This window comes from Cornus florida, unplaced genomic scaffold, assembly GCF_030987335.1.
Source record: "Cornus florida cultivar Cherokee Brave unplaced genomic scaffold, ASM3098733v1 CherokeeBrave_3.0.0_Hap2_Chr05, whole genome shotgun sequence".
NCBI classification, from domain to species: domain Eukaryota; kingdom Viridiplantae; phylum Streptophyta; class Magnoliopsida; order Cornales; family Cornaceae; genus Cornus; species Cornus florida.
This window is the reverse complement of record NW_026775575.1, coordinates 30,897,345-30,919,778: the sequence shown is the minus strand read 5'-3', so window position 1 is coordinate 30,919,778 and position 22,434 is coordinate 30,897,345. Positions and strand designations below refer to the sequence as shown.

General features: G+C 37.0%; 2 pseudogenes; both read right to left on the bottom strand.

Moving 5' to 3' along the window:
- Positions 1-576: 576 nt before the first annotated feature.
- LOC132309118 (receptor-like protein kinase 5) lies at positions 577-21,075 on the bottom strand (annotated as a pseudogene).
- Positions 16,345-16,442, bottom strand: LOC132310862 (small nucleolar RNA R71; annotated as a pseudogene).
- Positions 21,076-22,434: the final 1,359 nt, after the last annotated feature.

The window sequence follows — 22,434 nt, the reverse complement described above, 5'->3', positions numbered from 1 at the left end:
AAATATAATTTTCTTCGATAAAGCAAACAAACCCTATCAAAACTAATATCACAAAAGAGATATATAGTTGAGATAGAAAGAGGGAGTGAGAGGTTCTCCTTCAAATCTGAGATGGATAGAGCTCGTGCTGATAACATCTTATAAATATATGTGTTTATATATATATATATATATATGTAGAGTAATATTAAGTGGGAGAAATGAAAAGAGCTTTCAGAGAGAGAGAATGAAAGAGATAAAAATGAAATAGATTTCATTTAAGTATGTCCCAGAGCAGTAGATACACATGGCCTTTTATAGACTCAAAATAAGGCTTCCAAAACAAGCCACATAATGTAATCTTCCTCCATATGCCAACCAAAGATGTCTTCATTGATGGCATCATCAATTGTGGATCCCATATACGACAAGAAAGAAATTTTAAGAAAATGTTCTTATATTTTTAAATGTTGGGTGTTACATTGTGTAAATTATTTTTTACGATTAAATTATTATTTGTAATTATTTGATAATAATATTTTTTCTTTAAGTTTTTGCATTGCTAACTTTATAATAATGTTTAGGTTCCATTTGGTCCTAAAAATAATAAAAAAATAGTTTACCTGTCACTAATTTCAGAATGACCAGCCCGAAACTATATACGTCGTTCACTCTACGAGTATAAGTATATTCTGTAATAGGTTAAAGATGAATAAAAACACATCATTTCAAAACTTATTGATTTCAATATAATAAGAAATGGAAAAAAACAGTCGTGGAACCAAGGACTCATACCTGTTGCAATGTAACCACAAGTACGGGCAATAGTAGACACGAACTGTGTCCCTTGGTTGTTGACTGCTCTGCCGATTTTAGCAAGTCCAAAATTTGCTATTTTAGCTTCAAATTCTTCATCCAACAAAATATTATTTGATTTAATATCCCTATGGAGAATTGGAAGGACACAGCCATGATGTAAATAGGAAAGCCCGTTGGCCATTTCTTGAGCTATCCTAAACCTTGTAGGCCAATCTAACAACTAACCCCTGATACCATGCAGAAAGTCACCCAAGCTTCCATCCGGCATATACTCGTACACCAAAAGCTTGGAATTCCCGGTATTGCAAGAACACCACAATTTGACGATGTTTTTGTGCCTAATTTTCCCCAATGTTTGAACTTCGGCTTCAAAGGCATCTCTGTCAGTGCCAACAATTGCTAACTTCTTCTCTGCCACTATATTATCACCACTACTAACCTCAACTCTAAACACTTTGCCGGAAGCTCCACTTCCGATAACATTTTCTTCATCAAGTGAATTAACAATTTCAGATTCCGCAAAACCTAACTTAAAATATTTAGTCCAGTTTGATATGGTGACTGTCACTTCTTTCTCCATCTTCTTCATATGACACAATTTCCACACAAACCCAAGAAGTCCCATAACAAAAACAAGGCTCACAAGTAATTACACCACATAATCCTGGATTGCCCACAAAACTATCCCTAAATGCTTCAGTAGCATAAAAATGAGGAATTTCCCCCCAAAGTTGATTATCAGCCAAATTTAGTCTGCTAACCTTCAAATCCAGCAACTCAGGTGGGATTTCCCCCAACAAGTAGTTGGATGAAAGATCATGATCAAAAAGATCAAGCAAACTCCCAATTTCACTCGGGATGTTGCCTGATAACTGTTGTTTGCCAAGTCAAGCTCACTGAGCTGCCTCAAAGATTGAATTTCGGTCGAAATTTCACTAGAGAGCTCATTGTCACTAAGATTAAGCCTCCCTAATTGACCCAAATTCACAATTGTTGCAGGAATTTCTCCGGTTAGTTTATTATCATTGCACAATAATCCAACTAAATTTCCTAATAATCCAATTTTAGTTGGTATAACTGTTCGCGCGGTTTTTGTTCACACCGGTCGATGGACTTTTGCGGGCGTGCCAAAGTATTTGTATAAAATACTCAAAATTATGAATGAACACCAACCTATCCCTTTTCTGTTGGCTAACTTCAAGCGAATATGTGGGAGAGAGAATAGTAAGAACTCCCGGCAAGGTTCTTTTTCTACCTTATTAGCAAAGGCTTTTTATTAAAGTATTAAAAGAAATAAAAATGCAATTACTAAAGAAATTTAAATTAACTTTAAAGAAAGATGGCTGAATAGAAATTAGTTGAAAAGTAAACGGTAGAATTGAAGTGAATGACAAGAATTTAATCAATTGCCAGTGAAATGAATGACAAGAATTTAATTAATCGCCATTGAAATGGATGACAAGAATTTAATCGATTACCATTAAAATGGATGACAAGAATTTAATCAATTACAATTGAAATGGATGACAAGAATTTAATCGATTGCCATTTAATTTAATTGAATAAAACAAATATTTGGAAATGAAATAGCATAATTAGAACTTGTAGAATGAAAATCACATAGAAAGTAATGACGTTTTGAAATGAAATACTGGCCGAATTTACATGACACGAATCTGATTAAAGATTGGCCATTGAATCTGTTTACATAAAACAAACGATTGATAATGTAAATAACATAATTAAAACATTACAAAAGAAGAGTAAGTTACTGGAACTTAGTTTCTTTGAATGAAAATAGCCACTTGGACAAAAGAAATAAAGAATTAATAAGATGACGTAGAGTCAATTGAATGAACTTTGATTCATGTTTTGTGGGTGGCGTTGGACAAGTAAGAATGAATTACAATACTTCAATTTATAGAAGTTTTAATCAAATTATTCCCCTAATTATTTGCTCTAAAATATCTTTTTCCTTAATTTTCTCTCCTTTGTAATTCAAATTAGGTTTAATGTTGACTAGATCTTTTCCTTTAAATGAACTTCCCATCTCCAGCTATAATATACGGATTCTTCTCCATCATGGCCGGCTTCCCTTTGAATTAGTCAAAACCCATATTCCTTATTTGTCTCAAACTAAGTCAAAATTGGAGCTTCCTTATCATATCTCAACTCTCCTTCCTTGTTCGTAGGGCTTTAATTATTGACCCACTGCCAAATTCTAATATTTCATTCTAAGTCAGCAAATATGCTATGAAGTAGTCAACTATTTGTTGCTAAAATTCAACAACCTTCCATTTAGCTTGGAAGCCAAACAATATATCAAATATAATTCCACGGGTCGCCTCATTTTCCTCCAATAATTTCTATATGGCCAATCCTCATGGTGCCATATTGAAAATATTTGTCACCTTGTTATTGGTCCACATCATCGCTGAGATGGCTACCATGTTTTGGTGTCAACAAATGCCCCCCAAATTTCAAATGTCTTATCGGCCACTCAGGCTGATAAGATTTTTGGAAATTTTAAAATGTATTGAAGAGAAATTGGCAGCCAACAAGCTTCTAAACTTTATTTCTTCTGGACCACCTCTAAGTTGGTCTTTATTTTGCGTCAGGCAGGACTAGCCGATCCTGGTTCTTCCTGTAATGACCCAACCATTTTTCCTTCCTTTCTTTTTTCTGAAATTTTACGGATAAATTTTTTTCATTGAATTTTCTTTTCTGAGTTCGGTTACTCATCACTTAGTGTTGTCTCGAGTGTTCATGTAATGACCCGGTCATTTCCTTCATTTCCTTTTTCCTTAGAATTTTACGGACGAATTTTTTTTTTCTTTTGGTTGAAATTTCTTTTCTGAGTTCAGTTTCTCGTCGCTTAGTGTCGTCTTGAGTGCTTGGAAATAGTTTCTGAGACTCTTTCCTTTGGATTGACAAGTTCCTTCGAGGACCGAGTCATTTCTACATTTTTCGTTTTTCGACACTATACACTTTTCGTCATTTTCCCTATTTTGTCATCTTCCCTATTTTGTCTTTTCCCCATTTGACACTTTGTTAGCATAACTTCACTCCTTGTGTTCGGAGTTGGTTTTTGACTTCACGTATCTTCATTCTAAGTGGTTTCCACGAAATACGTATCTTTACTTTTGCAGAAAAGTACTCTGGTTGCTCCTGGTGTTCATAGGGGCATTGATGCATAGTTCTTTGGAATTATTTTCTTTTCTTGGGGTGTTTTTCATAACTATCTTTTGAAGATATTTTATTTCAGGGGTATCTAAGAAAATATCTTTTGGAAGATATTTTCATTCAAGGGCAGTTTTGCAGTTAACCCTTTTTGTAGCCATTGTGCAATTAACGAAAGTTATTACAAAAATATCTCGTCTGGGGCTGGATCCTCGTACGGGATTCATTTTCACATTTCATCGAGGTGTGTACTCATAGAATTTCTTTCTGGTCGTTTTTTTTTCCAGTTTCTGGGTTTCTGGCTCCGGTTGCCGCCGAACTTGTTTGGGGCATAACTCTCTGCTCGGGACTCGATTTTTTACGCTGTTTCTTCCGTTATTCATATTTTCTCATTTAGAATCTTTTTCATTCATGGAGTTCTACCGTTTGAATGCGTTTGCTCAAAATTCACTTTTCCGGACCCGGCGGGACCCTTTCGGGGCACTTTTTGAGGTTTTCTATAAATAGGGGACTTAAATAAGAAAAATCATATTTTCTTTATCTTTTTCCTCTCTTGGCCGGCAGCCATGGATGCCCATAGGGCTGCCACATTTTTTTCTTCTTCTCTACTTGATTTCCTTAGTGAAAAGTCTTCGGCCATAACGTTTGTTGTTCCCCTCGACGTGCTCTACCTTTGTCCCTTATTAGAATTCATTTCTAACCGTTTCTTGAGTTCGGGTTTGAGGTCAAGTTATGTTTTTGATGGAGCTTCTTGTGGGTTCATGTAGATCATGTTGTCCCCAACAAAACGCTTCGGTATCGTCGAATTTAGAGCATTTTTTTTTTCGGTGGCTTTTGAGATTTTCATCTCAAATTGAGGTAGGGGATGTCCTAGGTTTATGTTCATATTGTATTGATTGTTTTATAAGCATATACAACTTGTGAGCATGCCTTGTTCAAGTTTTTAGAATTTAATTTGTTTATTTTCTTTGTTTAGGATTTAATTCTAATGATGATATATAGTTTAGAATTAAATTGTGGCATGCTAGTAAATTAGGCTTTGGTGAGTTGTGTAACATATATTAAATTTAGGGCATTTGATTAAGAATTGTTAAATTTATTTAATATTTATCTTTAGTGAAAGATTAATTCACATAGTTGTGTCAAGCATGAAATCAACTTGTAATGTGATATTTAAGTAGGCCTTGGTGAGTTCCTTGGTGTGACCTTGTGCACGGTCCTTTTTCGATTCTTCTGGGAATGTTTCTGATTTCGGGGACGAAATCTCTTTAAGGAGGGTTGGTTGTAATGACTTGGTCATTTCCTTTTTCCTCAGATTTTTACGGACGAATTTTTTTTTTCTTCATTTCGTTGAATTTTTTTTTTCTTCATTCAATTTCTCGTCGTTTGGTATCATCTTGAGTGCTTGGAAATGGTTTCTGAGACTCTTTCCTTTAGATTGACAACTTCCTTTGAGGATCGAGTCATTTCCACATTTTTCGTTTTTCAACACTATACACTTTTCGTTATTTTCCTTGTTTTGTCCTCTTCCCTATTTTGTCTTTTCCCCGTTTGACACTTTGTTGGCATAACCTCACTCCTTATGTTCGGAGTTGGTTTTTGATTTCATGTATCTTCATTCTAAGTGGTTTCCACGAAATACGTATCTTTACTTTTACAGAAAAGTACTCTGGTTGCTCCTGGTGTCCATAGAGGCATGGATGCATAGTTCTTTAGAATCATTTTATTTTCTTGGGGTGTTTTTCATAAATATCTTTTGAAGATATTTTATATCAGAGGTATCTAAGAAAATATCTTTTGGAAGATATTTTCATTTAGGGGCAGTTTTGCAGTTAACCCTTTTTGTAGGGGCCATTGTACAATTAACTAAAGTTATTGCAAAAATATCTTGTCTGGGGCCTGGATCCTTGTACGGGATTCATTTTCACATTTCGTCGTGTCGTGTACTCATAGAATTTCCTTCTGGTCATTTTTTTTTCCAGTTTCTGGGTTTCTGGCCCCCGTTGCCGCCGAACTTAGTCGGGGTATAACTCTCTGCTCGGGGGTCAGTTTTTGACGCCGTTTCTTCCATTGTTCATATTTTGTCATTTAGAATCTTTTATATTCACAAAGTTTTTCCGTTTGAGCGTGTTTGCTCAAAATCCACTTTTTCGAACCCGGCGGGACCCTTCCGGGGCACTTTTTGAGGTTTTCTATAAATAGGGGACTTAAAGAAGAAAAATTAGAATTTCTTCATCTTCTTCCTCTCTTGGCCGGCAACCATGGATGCCCATGGGGCTGCCACCATTTCTTCTTCTCCTCCACTTGATTTCCTTAGTGAAAAGTCCTTGGCCTTAACGTTTGTTGTTCCCCTCGACGTGGTCTACCTTTCCCCCTTATTAGAATTCATTTCTAACCATTTCTTGAGTTCGGGTTTTAAGTCAAGTTGTGCTTTTGATGGGGCTTCTTGTGGGTTCATATAGATCATGTTGTCCCCGACAAAACCCTTCGGTATCGTCGGATTCAAAGCACTTTTTTTTCGGTGGGCTTTTGAGATTTTCATCTCAAATTGAGATAGGGGATGTCTTAGGTTTATGTTAATGTTGTATTGATTGTTTTATAAGTATATACAACTTGTGAGCATGCCTTGTTCAAGTTTTTAGAATTTAATTTATTTATTTTCTTTGTTTAGGATTTAATTCTAATGATGATATATAGTTTAGAATTATATTGTGGTATGCTAGTAAATTAGGCATTGGTGAGTTGTGTAACATATATTAAATTTGGGACATTTTATTAAGAATTGCAAAATTTATTTAATATTTATCGTTAGTGAAAGATTAATTCACATAGTTGTGTCAAGAATGAAATCAGCTAGTAATGTGATATTTAAGTAGGCCATGGTGAGTTCCTTAACATATATTAAATTGAGGATATTTGGATATGTTTGAAAATCTAGAGAAAATTTAATTAATTAGCTTAATTAATTTTGTTTTAAGTGTATTAGTCACTTAAATTGATATTGGATGTAATAGGATGATAGTTCCTTGAAATGTAGCCCGTTTAATTACCTTGTGAGCATGCTACTAACTTGTTGTAGAATAAGTACTTGTAGCCCCTAAAGATCGTAATTTGACTTAGCATGATAGGTAATATCATTGTCTTAAATAGCTCGTTTAAATATATCTTGTGTAGGTATATAATTTATAAGAATATTGCAATTGCTTACCTTGGGAGCGTGTTACTAAATTGTAGCTTATTTAGTACTTGTGGCTTAGGATGGTAATGTGGTTCAATTGTTATAAAATATTCTTGCTTTGTGATTCAACCTTACTTGTGCATGTAAATTGATTCCTAGATATTATTTGAAATGTATAAGTTTGGTTTAACTTATTGATTTTGAATAAATTTTAAACTTTTTGTTTTTTGGAGGCTTGTAAGGATCATATTCATATGATGGCTAGGGTCTGGCCCTAGTACGGATTCATGAGTTTCCTAAATCATATGAAGTGCGCAGTAGGTAGTACCTTGTGGGTCGTAATTACCCGGAATAACTTATACACGTGCGCACTAAGTAGTACCTTGCAAGCTAGTAACCCGGAATAACTTGATTGGTCTGCAGCCAAGGATCCTAGTCTTTCCACTATTTGATTTCGAATTTAATTTCAAGTTGTTAATCATGGATTACTTGTAACTTGAGAATTGATGCTTACTTTGGGTATTTGAATCCTATTTTGTGTACTTGAAACTGTATACTTGCTTCTTGTATTTGGATCTTAATTGGTATACTTGAAACTATATACTTGTTTTGTGTATTTAGATCCCATTTAGTATACTTGAACTTGTATCCTTGGTTGTGTATCTAAACCCTAATTAGTATACTTAAGCATTGCATGTTTGATTTGTGCAATCGGACTTCATTAATTATACTTGTGTCGTGTATGCTTGTCAAATGCGTAATTCATTTAGCTTAGTATACTTGTGCCTGTATACTTGATTCATGAGTTTTCCATGTTAATTGTATGTTGTATAACATGTTTTAACATTGCTTAGTATACTTGAGCATGTATACTTGTATGCCGTTGTTCACTTTAAATTGCATGAGTAGCTTAAGATGCTCCCTGAGTCTCACTCTGACATAGACGTTAGGTGGCATGAGCCCCTTTAACATGTTTCACCTTAAGGTGATATAATTGTAAAATGCTAGGTCGATGCATGCTCATCTCCTACGAGTAGCTTTATGTTACTCACCCACGCAGTGGGGATATTTTTCAGGTACAGGGACCTTGATTTGGGATGCACATTATGCCATGGAAGTTTCGTAGACTTGAAGTATCATTTTCATGAAAATGTTGGCATGAAATCCTGTTTGTAACCATGTATATCAAAATTTGTATTCTTTGATTCGTATATGTAAAGTGTATATAAGTACGCTCGATTTAATGTATTTGACATGTATATGATGAGGCCGGAGGCCAATGACATGTATCTTGTATATCATGCACTTTCATTTTCAAGGTTTATTATGAAAATACTGAGAAATGAGAAATCATTGCTTCATAACTTTTGCATCGGGTGTGGGAATTTCATTCCGTTTCTTTCATAGGGTTTCTATGATCATGTATGAGGTGTAGCCAAGGGCCAAACACCATTTCATTCTAGATCTTACATTTTAGTTCCATTCATTGCATTTTTAGGCATTTTTGGCCATTAAGAGGTCATATTTTGCATTGGGGTCATTTTGAGGCCGCGGGCCATTGGGATGTGTCCTAAATGTCTTTTTACGTTTGTGTGCATGTCTACATTGCATAAAACTCTTAAGTTTCAACTTTGGAACTATTTTGGGCGATTTTATAAGTTTTTATGCAAAAACCTTGCATTGGGGTGTCAATCGAGTTCCTCTTTGTTTTGACTTGTTTTAAATGCTTGAACGGGTTAGGAAATGTTTTGAAAAATGTTTGGATCATGTAGGATGCATGTAGAACCCTAGCATTGGCCCAAGTACTTTTTTCACACATTGCAGCAGCTTTTCATTGCTGCAGTAGATGTGTCGGCCCGCTGGTGGAGCACCATCGGTCGACCGGCGTTTCTCGAGACTCCATTCCCGTAGGATTTTTGCTGAAAACCTTGTTTTGGCCGGCTGATGAATGGGTTTCGGCCGACCGACAGTTGAGTTTCGGCCGGCTGACCCTTGCCTTCGGTCGACCGATCCTCCCTGGTGGCAATTCATGCATCTTTTCCTTGGACAGCTTTGTTGTTCCAACTTTGAGGGATCATAACTCTTTCATTTCTTGTCCAAATTGGTTCATTCTTGAGCCTAACTTAAAGAGCATGAAGTTAGCTTTCCAATGGTACCAACCATTCATCAAAACTCCACCTTTAGTAAGAGTTATTCCAGTTTTAGTGAGATAGGTTTGTGGTAACTCTTAGACGAAGAAGGCCACTTATTTTTTATTTCACATCTTTTCCGTTTAGACTTAGAATCAGGCGATTCTTGAATCTAACCTTGTTCATTTTTCTTTCTCTTTCCAATGGTGTGCACGATGGCACCCATTTCAGTGTGGAATGACCATTTTACCCTTGGTTCATTTCTTTTCGGGTTAGGCATTCTTGCTTCATTTCTTGGCTCATTTGAGTTCCATGGCTTCATGAGGAGTCATTTTGGTTCCTTAGGGATGACATACATCTCTAGTGGCCATTTTGTTTCTTTTGCTTCCGCATTATGGATCTGTTTTGGGTCATCATAGGACACACTGGGTTTGTAAAAATCCAGGGTCGTCACAGGTGGTATCAAAGCTCCTAGGTTCGAAAACCGTAGGACGACGGGTTTTGGGTGCATATCGTGCTTGTGTTGCCATACTCTATGTGTTGAGTTACTTCTTGATAACATGTTTACGTGCTTATGTGGACGTATGTTTAGAAGTTTACTTTAACTGTCTCAACATGATATATATGGTTGTTGCTTTAGTATATTGTATGTGCTAGTTTATCTGAGTACATTGTTTTTACTTATAGGTCTTAGCATATTGTACATGCTTGTCTGCCTTAGCATACTGTATATGCTTATCGACTTCAGGACCTTGTCTATGCTTGTCTGTTTTAACATTTCAATTTACGCTTGTCTGCTTAGCATGAGGGTTATGCTTGTTTGCTTTAGCATATTGTATGTGCTTGTTATTCTTAGCATGATTGTATGAAACGTGCTTATGTGATCCTTCACTACTTGTGTAAGTGTGTAAATTATTGTTATATTACATGTCATCTGCTTACTTTTATGTCTTGTTTAGGTATTGTGGGTTGTTCCAGCTTGGTTAGTTGAGATTGATGCTAGGGCATCATCTCTTGGGATTTCGTGGTGACCTTGATGTGGTGATGTCATTGGTATCTTGTTTCTAGCGTCATGGGATGATAGGTCAGATTGACTCTAGTCCTTCCATGGGGATTGGGAGTTTTGTTTTCGTAAGCCTCAATGGCGAGGTCCTCGCGTTTCTTCTTCTTAGAGTGATGGTTAGAGATTTGATGGGTGCGTTGACTTAAGATTCTTCTTGTCTTGCCTTGGATAGCTCTTACGAGCTATGGTTGGGGTGTGAGTCATGTAATTAATTGCATTGGTGCAATTAATTACTCTCCCTCGTCCTTGGAGACTTGGTATTTTGTGTTTAGGGTTCCGATAGGATCCTATAGAGTTCTCATCGAACTCGTTGGCATCTTGAATTGGGTTCTCTTGTTGGTGTCTTGTAATGGTTAGTATTGGGACTATCCATTGCATCGTTTTGTTTTGTGTGGCGTTAGGATTTCACCTTGTGTTGGAATCAGTCTTGGGAAAGACTTGTAGGCTCTTGGTTTTAAGAACCTTAGTGTTCATTCTTGAAGATGATTCATTTCCTCAAGGTGAGAGATTGGGACTATCTAGGTTTTTGGGATTCACTTTTTGTGAGTTGTCCTTTTTAGAGGCATTTCATCCCTTTTTGCTTACGATTTTGTGGGATTGTTAATTGTATAGTCATTCTTACATGTTTATATGCCTTGTTGTTTTGCACATGCCTTAGAAACATATTTAGGGGATGTGACTATTGGTAGTTATTTGCTGATATAGATGATGTGTTTTTCACTTACTATATCTGTTTGTTATGCTAGCATCATAGGTGATGTGTAGCTTGTCTCTAATGCTTGACCCCTATGTGGTAGGTAGCATATTTGATTGCCCTTGTACACTATGTGTTTAGCTGTTTGGTGCGTGGATTTTTGTTTACATTTAGTATACTTGTACCTAGTGGGAAAGAATTTATGGAATGGTTTTATTGGCATGTAATTGAGTATTTATATACGTTATGCTTAAGGAAGATGGACCATGCTACACCTTTAGATTAATGTAGTTAGGTAGATGGTCCATACCAACTAAAGATAATCTATGATATTTAATTGATTTCATGTGCTGCAACATACTATTGAAGGACCTTGATAGGCTATGCATGCCTAGGAAAAATGGTTCATACCACAACATAGTTTAGGTGGATGAACCATGCTAACCAAAGATGGGTTATGCTTAGTCCTGAAATGTATGATCTTCTTGACGATGTTGTAGTAGTTTTATGCTTTTACACATCATTTTATATATATAATTGTCTATCCCCAGGTTGAGTGCAATTTAACATGTTTATGAGGTTAAGGTGAAGTCAATTCCCTAGCCTTCTCTTTATAAGTTCAATCCATTCTAATCACATTATTTACTGTTTTATAAAATTTAAATTCGTAGGTTAAGTGACAAGCCAATCGAATTATCATTTCTATTATCAAATTAGAAAGTAATTTTACAATTTTTTTTGCCATAAACTAGCAATCCTTGCGGTTCGACAACCTCCTACTATAGCATTAATCTGCAATGATGAATGTGTTATTGTTATAAGTGGCATTTTTAAGTAGTACATATTTGTGCACATCAACTTTTTGATTTCTTTCCCGGTTTTAATAAAGCATGACATGTTATTTTAGATTTATATACTCATCTATGGCTATACTTCTACGCTTGGTACCTAGTTTATGTGGACAGATTATCAGGTACAAGTTTGGGGGAAGAACTTTGGCATTTTGAATGTGATTGGATCCAATGGGTCACTGTTTCGCACTTGGTAGTTTCTCTCCTTTTACACTTCTATACATGCTTAGTTTATATACTTGTTTTCATATATTGAGGACAATGTATCATTTAAGTTTGGGGGTGTTGAGAGTTAACTATTCATTTGCATATTGTCATTGTCAGATGTGTTTCTATTATTTACATTATTATATACATTGAAAAAAAAAAAAAAAATTGTATATTTAAGGAAATGATTTATGGTGTTATTGGAACTAAGTTTGGGGGAGGGTCTATGTGATTAATATAACTTGTATACTTATACAGGATATCAAGGAATGATTGAAAGTTGCTAGCATGATTGTTCAAATGAAAAAGGTTTATTGCATGATTTAAATGTTCCAACTTTGAGGGATCATAACTCTTTCATTTCTTGTCCAAATCGGTTCATTCTTAAGCCTAACTTCAAGAGCATGAAGTTAGCTTTCCAATGGTACCAACCATTCATCAAAACTCCATATATAGTGAGAGTTATTCCAGTTTTAGTGAGATAGGTTCGTGGTAACTCTTAGACAAAGAAGGCTACTTCGTTTTTATTTCACATCTTTTCCGTTCAAAATCAGAATCAGGCAATTCTTGAATCTAACCTTGTTCATTTTTCTTTCTCTTTCCAATGGTGTGCACGATGGCACCCATTTCTGTGTGGAATGACCATTTTACCCTTGGTTCATTTCTTTTCGGGTTAGGCATTCTTGCTTCATTTCTTGGCCCATTTGAGTTCCATGACTTCATGAGGAGTCATTTTGGTGCCTTAGGGATGACGTATATCTCTAGTGGCCATTTTGTTTCTTTTGCTTCCGCATTATGGATCTGTTTTGGGCCATCACAGGACACACTGGGTTTGTAAAAATCCAGGGTCGTGACAATTCGGAAATGGTTTCCAAGACAATTTCCTTTGGATTGATAACTTCCTTTAAGGATCGAGTCATTTCAACATTTTCATTTTTTGGACACTATTCACTTTTTGTCCTTTTCCTATTTGTCACTTTGTTGGCTTAACCTCACTTTCCGTGTTCAAAGTTTAGTTTTGACTTCACAAGTTTTCATTTCAGTTGATTTTCTTGAAACGCATAGCTTTACTTTTGGAGAAAAGCTCACCGGTTGTTTCTTTCTCCCGTAGGGGCGTGGATTGATGAGCGCTAAAAAGTGCGCATTTAAACTCCTTAAGCTAAGGTATTCTAGAACCTTTATCTATCTTATTTTCCTGTTTTATTCTAATTTCGTGATATTGCCCTTTTTAGGTGCTTATCCCAAAAATAAGTCAATTCAGCCAAATAAAAGTATTAAAGGAGTTAACTCAAGCTGAATGGAAGAAATGAGCAAAGTGGGAGCAAAATGGAGCAAAGTGTGGAAATTCAGCATGTTCGATCGATCTTAGCATTTCTTCGATCGATCGAAAGTTCATCGATCTAAAAAATTTAAGATGTATCCAAGCCCTTGTCTATATCTAAAAGGATCTCACAAGTTCGATCGATCCAATATTTTCTAGATCGATCGAAATGATTTGATCTTATCCACACCTATCACCCACCTACCACTTTTGCCTTATTCCCAAAAATATATCAGAGATTTGTCTTTATTCAAAAAGGCGCCGCTAAGGATGATCGATCTCTGCAGCATTCAATGGATCTCAGCCATGTTCGATCGATCTCAACACAGTTTGATCGATCGAACTTCCTCAAGTCCGAAAAAAAAAATAGATTCCAGCTCATTAAAAGTTGGCTCATTAGGCAATCATTGGAGGGACCTTGGTGTACGAGCCCAGACCATTGGGTGACGTTTTGACCTACCTATATAAAGATTGAGAGCCACTTTTAAAGCATAGTTGATAGTTGATAGTTGTTATTCATTTTTTGTATATCTCATATCTTGGAGAGGAGGCTAGAGATTAAAGAGTTTTTTACACATTTTAGGAGTTCTTCCATTCTTCTAGGGTTTCCATCAAGAAGGAGGTCATTTTTACCACGGAGATAGCCCTTGAGGGTTGGATGACTGCTTCAATGAGTGGTTAGACATCTACTTAGGGCCAAAGTAGCCCTTAAGTTTGCTTTCTAGACTTAGTTCTTTGTATATTTTTGGGGATTTATTTGTAACAATGTTTTGATCTTGGATTTATATATATATATCTTATGGTTTCTACTTGATGTGTATGGATTAATGCTTTGAATTGATTATCTACTTCTAACCATATGTCTATGTATGCTAGAATGGATGATTTTTGTACTTTTCTCTAAATTTAGTGGAATTTATCCATGTCTATATGTATGGATGAAGTTAATCTAGAGATACTCAAAACATAGAGCTTAATGGAACACTCTTACAATTTATTTGATGGTTCACACTTGTTTCTTGATGGATTGTACCACAACTTTAGCTTACTTAGTTAAGTTTCATGTCTTTAGTGTAGATGTAGTGTAGTTGCTTTAAATTCATAGATAGGTGGACAATCTACTCTTGGTCCTTGGTATTCCATACTTATGAATGCATTAGAGGTATGTTTCTAGATAGTTGTGTGTGCATAAATTGTGGTTTCATTAAATGGATTTAGGTCTCATTTGATAGGTTGTGCTTTCCATTTGACTTGGTTTGACAATTTATACTTATTTGTCATCCATGTCTAGTTTCAATTAATGTCACACACACACACACACACACACACACAGAAGTTACAAGTCAATTTCCCCATTAATATACAATTGCTAGTGTTTAGTGAAGTCAAGCTTAGTGGTGAGCTCTAGTACCCCAAGTCCTCCCCTCTATATCTTTCTCTACTTTATTAATCATTGAATTTTGTTTATTTTAATTTAATTTGCATAATAGCTTAATCAATCAATCCAACCAATCTTTGATCACTCGACCTACTAACCCTATATATTGTTTCCATTGCATCGGTACCCACAAATCCCTTAGGACGATCCCTACTCAACCTAGCTACATTTTTAGTTAGAAGTAGTGGTGGCTTTTACAAATTTAAAACTTGGCCACATTGCACACCCACACTCTTAGTTCATATCATTTTGCAAACTTTTGGTGCATAGGTACGGCACACACCAAGTTTTGGCGCTGTTTCCAAGGATCTAATTGGCAACGCCGTGTTTTGAAAACAAATAGGAATTAGTACTCTTTTAATCGTGTCTTTTCTTTACTTTCTTCTTAGTTACTTATTGTGTTTGTTCTTGATTGACTAGGTGCATTGAGTGAAGGAAATCAAGCAAAGGAGAATTGAAGAGCAAGGAAGCCTAGTGGAGCTAAGCTATGTGCAAAAAGGACTAAAAATCTAAAAAAATTGCAAAGCAAAATAAGGCTAGAAAGTTGAAAGTTAAATTGAAGTTGCTTAAGGACCCTTTGTGAGATCTTTCTAACTCAAGCTCTAGTTAAATTGTCGGCCCGTGTGGAGGCAATTTACTTTTCCTTGCGTGTTGTTCAAGCATGGGAGTATGAGATCATTGTATGTGGAGATTTGTTGATTGATTTGTTGTAGGGGCGAAGTGTTTGTTACTTGCTTATTTCTTGTTATTTGTCTTTGGTAGTGCATGCATGGTCGTAAGTCGTTAAATCATACTCTTGTCCCTCTTAATTTTCATCTTGAATCGGTTGTTCGTAATCCTAGGGGAAGATGTAGTTCTCATCACTCCGTTTCACCAATGAAGGATTTGAATGACGACCATATGGAGGACCTTGGTCACATAGACCAACAAGGCATCATCCACCCTAATGTGCATTATGACAACATCCAAGTACTATTAGGCATGCCTAGACCATTTATTCCACCACAACAACAAGGCCAAATTCCATTGGGAATGCCTCAACCAATCTTTGCTCCACAACCTCCTATGGTTCAAGCTAATCAAGGTGTTCGTGTAGCACCACCAATTGTGAATCCTTCCATTGCATTAAGAGACCATTATGTGCCTAATGAATATAGTGCACCCACTTGCATTCAATTACCTCTATTTAGAGTACATCACTATGAAATCAAACCACAAACCATTCAAATGATTTCTAACTATCATGGACTTCCAAGTGAAGAACCCTATAAGCATTTGGATGAGTTTCTTGAAGTTCGTTCCATCGTTAAATACACGGACATGCCAGAAGAAGTGTTAAGACTTAAACTTTTTCCTTTCACCCTTAAAGACAAGGCAAAATATTGGTTTAACAATCTTAGGCCTTTTCCAATAACTTCTTGAGCAAAAATGCAACAAGAGTTCTTGAAGAAGTACTACCTGGTATCAAAGACCAATGCCATAAGAACTTCCATTCGTGAATTTTCTCAAGGGGATGGAGAAATGTTTCATGAGGCATGGGAAAGATTCAATGACTTGCTTAGGAAGTGCCCACATCATGACATACCTAAGTGGCAATTAGTTCAACATTTCTTTGAAAGTTTACCGGATAATCATAAGGGTATGGTTGATGCATCTATGGGTGGTTCTTATCTTGATAAGCATGAAAATGATGTGTGGTAATTGTATGAAAGTATGAGTGAAAATCCCATGCATAGGTCCTTATCTACTAAAAATGGTAGAAATCTAGGTGTAAGGAAGAATGTTGGTTTGTATCAAGTTGACAACTCCAATGATATAACCGCCGAAATGAAATCCTTATCTCAAAGGTTTGATTAATTTTTAATCAATCAAACTTCGGCGAATTAAATGTCTTCCTCCCCTAATCATGTTCATCATCGTGCATCTAATGAATCATGTATGACTTGTTCTAGTATGTTACATTCTACTTCCAATTGTCCCCATGGACATGTGCAAAATGACAACCATGAGCAAGCAAATGCCATTTTTGCTAACCAAGGGAATAATCCCTATGGCAATCATTATAATCCAAGTTGGAGGAACCATCCAAACTTTTCTTGGAAAAGCCAAGGGGAAGGCTCAAACCCTCCCCAAGGTGGTTTTCAAGGGAAGTATGTTCCACCTCCAATGCAAAGCCAAGGTTCCCAAGGTTTTAGATCATTATCATTTTAATCACATGGAAACCAATTCTCTAATTCTCATTTCCCAAATCAATCTTATTCTCAAGGAAACTCTAGAAGTCCCGCTTTTGAAGAAAAAGTTTTGACCGCTTTAGGCACTCTATAGGTGAACACTCAATTGCTTCAATCTCACTCTCAATCCATTGCTAAGCTAGAAACCCAAGTAGGGCAAATAGCCAGTACTTTAAATGCTGGAGAGAAAGGGAAAATGTCTTTGAACACCCCACCAAAGCAACAATGTGTTGTGAAGACTCATTCCTCATTGGAAGGTCCCATAATTGAGCATGTCAATGTGATGACAACCTTAAGAAGTGGGAAGATTGCGGACAACAAAGTAGGTGTGTCCAATGAAAAAAGTGAACCGGTGCAACCAAAAGTTGACACCCGTCCCGTTTCACATTTTATTCCTCCTTCATTGCATGTGTATGATCATCATGTTGAGAAAGCATTGAAAAATGATTTGAAAGATGAATCAAAGCATGATTTGAAAAAGGACTTAAAAAATTCTTGTGTTGATGATGTTTCAAAGAAAAATTTTGAAAAAACTTTTGAGCCAAGAGCTCCATTTCCGGATGCCTTGAAATGATCCATTTATCTTGATAAACAAAAGACCAAGACTAATGAAATCATTGAAATGTTTAGGCAAGTGAAGATTAATCTCCCGCTTTTGGATGTAATTAAGCAAATTCCAGCTTATGCCAAGTTCTTAAAAGATCTTTGCACCCAAAAGATAAAGAACAAAAGCTCAGCACCAAGAAAAGTGGTCTTGACCGAGCAAGTGAGCTCTATTTTGCAACATAACACTCTCCCAAAGTTCAAAGACCCCGGCTCACCTACTACTTCTTGCATTATTGGTGACCATGTCATCAATCGGGCTCTCTTAGACTTAGGAGCAAGTGTTAACCTTCTTCCATACTCGGTATATGTCAAATTAGGCTTAGGAGACTTGAAACCGACGTCGGTAGTTTTACAACTTGCCAACCGATCAATAAAAAATCCTAGGGGTATCATTGAGGATGTTTTGACTAAAATTGATAAGTTCTTCTTCCCGGTCGATTTCGTTGTCATTGACACGGGACCGATTCCAAATCCTAAGAGCCAAATTTCCATTATCTTTGGCAGTCCATTCTTGGCAACTTCAAATGCCAACATCAATTGTAGGACGGGGATAATAAAAATCTCATTTGGCCATATGAAAGTGAAGTTGAACATTTTTAATCCAACCCCGAACTCAATGGACCAACATGAAGAAGTGTGTGTTGTAGAGGAGTGTGTAAACCATGAATTTGATGAAGTTAAGTCTTTACTTGATATTGAACATATCCATGGTTTGTCTACCCACTTGAAAGCGTAGAAAGTTACATTGAAGTCGAATGTTCCAAGGGCATAGAAGCCCAAGAGTTGTTTTGACCAAGGACCGTCAATGTCATTTGAATAAAATCTAATGAGTTCCTTAGGGAGCAATTTGTTGGGTGGGATTCAAAAATCCATTCACCCTGTCAAGGAGGGGTTGCATAACAAGATATTTGATCCGGGCTAAAAGAGCCCAACGTCTTGCTAGAGACCTTAAAGACTAGTAAATGCTTCGTAGGGTTTAAAACCATATTCCTCCCTCATTTCTATTTTACCTTTCATTTCTTGCGTCGTCTAGATATGTTTTGGGGTTTATACACATTGATAGGAACTATGATTGAGTATGCATGCACTTTCATTTTGAAATTAGACATTTAGTTCCTATTTGATCGATCTCAAAAGAGGTTCGATCGATCGAACATCCCTTCCTCCATCCAATCATCCCTTTGTTCCATCAATCAAAATTTTCCTGCATAAATCAGCTCTTTGTGTATCGATCAAAAATTTCTTTGGATTGATCTAAAAGTTCTTAGATCGATCCAACTTTTTCTCAAATCGATCTTCATTCCACACTTAGAAAATTTTTTGAGATCCATGAAAAAGGCCTCTCTGTGCATCTTTCGAACTTTTCTGCAGGTTTTCACTTGTTCGATCTATCAAAGTATCTTTCAGATCGATCTTGCATTGATCGATCTGTACCCCCTTTGTTGACTTTGATTTGACTTTTGAACTTTAATTTAATGAAAATCCAAAAATATTTTGAATGTTTAGTTTATTTCATTTTATTCTCAAAAACTTCATAAATATTTTTAATTTTAGGAAAATTTTCAAAAATCTAAAAATATTTTCATTTTATCTTATTTTTATTTTATTTTTATTTTTATTTTTGTTTTTATTTTTTTTAAAAAAATTCAAAAATACTTTGTCATTTGAAGGATAGATCGATCTATATTCTTTTAAGATCGATTTATGTTCGATCGATCTGAGATTTTTCTAGATCAATCGAACTTGTCGAGACCAGTTTTTAAAATAAAACCCTAGGGTCATTTTGATCGATTTGTAAATCGATCTCAGACCCTCAACCCTCGCCGCTGCAACACCCATCCCTCTCAGCTCCGACGAACTCTCCGACAAGCTTCCCAGGGCCTCAAATCTCTCTCCCTCATCTCAGATCTCATTCCTTTCTCTCCCGATCCACTTCTCCCCCGTTTTGGTAAGTTGAGTTGTAATTTTGGGTTTTGAATTTCAATCCTTTATTTTTTATGTTGCCATGTTGGATCTGAGCTTCCCATATTTGATTCTTGCCATTTTTGACTTGATGAAGCATGTATATATATGTGTGTATATATATGTATATAGTTTTGTGTATATATTTGATTCCGAATGTGATTTTGAATTGAGAAGTGACCCATATTGTGCTGTTATTGTGTGAAAGGGCCCTACAAGCTTGCTTGGGTGCCCCCGTGCCATCCAAGTCATAGATCTGTGACTGTTTACATTCGTTGCAGAGTTCGATCGATCTCTGTTTTTCTCAGATCGATCTGGTAAAGATCAATCTCACTTAAGTCCAGATCGATCCAACTTGAATCGATCTCATTTTTTTCCAGATCGATTGAACCTCACAGATTTACCTATACACTTCACACACCATCTTTTATGTTCCATGTTATCTTATTCATGCCCAATGCCTATGTTTTCCACATTGGATGCATTCTATACTTATCCTGTTTAACATGTTTCACTTGGTCACTATTTATTCAGCTGCATCATCACTTGTATAGATTTATGATTATTATTCTGAGTTGTCTATCTTATTTGACATACATATTTCTATATACTGTGCTTCACTTCTTTATGCTGGTACTAACTTATATTGCAAGTGTTTTTCTTTCTATTTTACAAGCCATGGCTTGGGGTAAAGACTGTTGCCCGTAGGCATTATCCATGCCTAGTGAGGCAGCGAAAAGAGGAGCAGGCAGGACCATCTCATGTTCAGGTCCCCATTCCAGAGCCAGCTCCAGAGCAGGTTGATGAGGCTGAGCAGTTAGAGCAGCTCGAGGCAGATCCAGCTCAGTCCCTATCAGCCGACTCTAGACTACAGTCTTCAGCTGAGGCTGCACATATACCTTCCCCCTCATAGCCAAGCCAGGACCGCGACAGACCTACCAGGAGATACTCATGCCTTAAGGTGGCGTATGAGTCAGTATTTGACATTGTCTTCCTCTCCTGATATCTTTTGACCCGGTCTGCCTACGATGATATTGACTGGAGGGGCATTTTAGCTATTTTGGCCCCAGTCACATATCCAGTTTACCCGCGGCTTGTTCGGTTGTTCTACCAGAACCTCCGGCCGACCCCGAGTAACCTATCAGAGCTGCACACTACTATTAATGGCCACCCCATCCGGATCACAATTGATATTCTTGCCAATGCTTCTCGATGCCCGCATATCTGCCCTTTTGATGTTCATTATCCTCTCTTAGAGTAGAGGACTTCTTACGTAGACATAGCCGTGGCACTGACTGGCCACTATGCAGATGGCGAGACTTTCGCCACCCGGACTTATCTGCCCGATGACCTTTGGTTCTATGATTCGGTACTCTTCCGAAACATATTTATGGCAAGCCATAAGATCCAGAGGCATTCAGAATTTTTGGTGACTTTATATTCATTCTACATAGGCCACTGGGTATCCATGCTGGCACTCTACTAGAGTATCATGATGAGGCTGTATTCGACCTACATTAGCAAGGCCAAGCCCAGGAGGGCCACTTTCCTCCTATTTGGCCATCTTATCACTCAGATCCTACGAGATCAGCGCTATCCCTTCTAGCCAGATGAGCATCCAGAGACAGGAGCTTGCCATTATGAGAAGAATGAGTGGAATAAGAGCTACAATGCTCGGACGTTGTTCTAGCAGCTGAAGAGCTGGAGGAGGAGGAGATGGTAGCAGCAGTAGCAGCAGAGCCAGCAGCAGTCGCACCGGCGACTGCAGTACATATGGGCATTGACTTGGAGCAGGCGCCTCCAGCAGAGGAGATCCCACATCACTCTCCAGCGGGGTCACCATTACATTTCCAGGAGCAGGCTCAGGATGCACATCATTTTCCTGATCCAGTGGTACCTGAGGCTCCAACACTAACACTCGACTTTGGAGAGCGTATCCAGGCCTTATAGGACGCAGTTGTCTCTCGTCGATCAGATGTGGCATCTCTCCGCTCCGATGTCTTAACTGCATTGCAGGGCATATCCAGAGATATTAGGGGATCACGCCCCACTCGCCCTACCTCATCTGCCTGATCTCTATTCCTCTCTTTTATTATATTATATATCTATGATACATTCCTGCTATTTTGATACAATTATGTTATTTTTGCGGCCAGTCTGTCGGCCCTATTACTGTGATGTACCATATACTTTTTTTTTTATTATATTTTCCTATTTTATGCATGATCTTTTGGATGTTATATTCTACTATTGATATATCTGTCTCTGACTGACTCCAGTATCAGGTGCATCCCAGTGACTTCAGTGAGAGAATGCTGCTCGAAATTTTTAGGACCACCCTTTTCCTCTCTCATTAATTCATTTATTATCCTATTTACACTTGCATGTCCACTGTACACCATTATTATCCCCTTTGTTATCTGATCAGCTTTTCTCCCAGTGCCATCTTTTCAGGACCACAATTAATCCCAAGTTTGGGGGGGTTATACCACCCATTTTGGATACTTCTGTCCCAGCCTTCTTTGCCATAGCCACACTGGTATACTCTTTCCTTTGTTCTCTTTGCACATTGAGGACACTGTGCCATTTAAGTTTGGGGGTAATGGGTGTTGTTTATAGTATTTGCTTTCAATTTAAAAAATTTGAGCATGACTTATGCATTTGAGGGATTTCTATGATTGGTCCATGACTAGCTATGATTTTAATCTTTTGAGGACTATATTGCTTAAAATTTAAAAATTGCTTGACTTGAGAGTCCAATACTCCTTGTATGCTT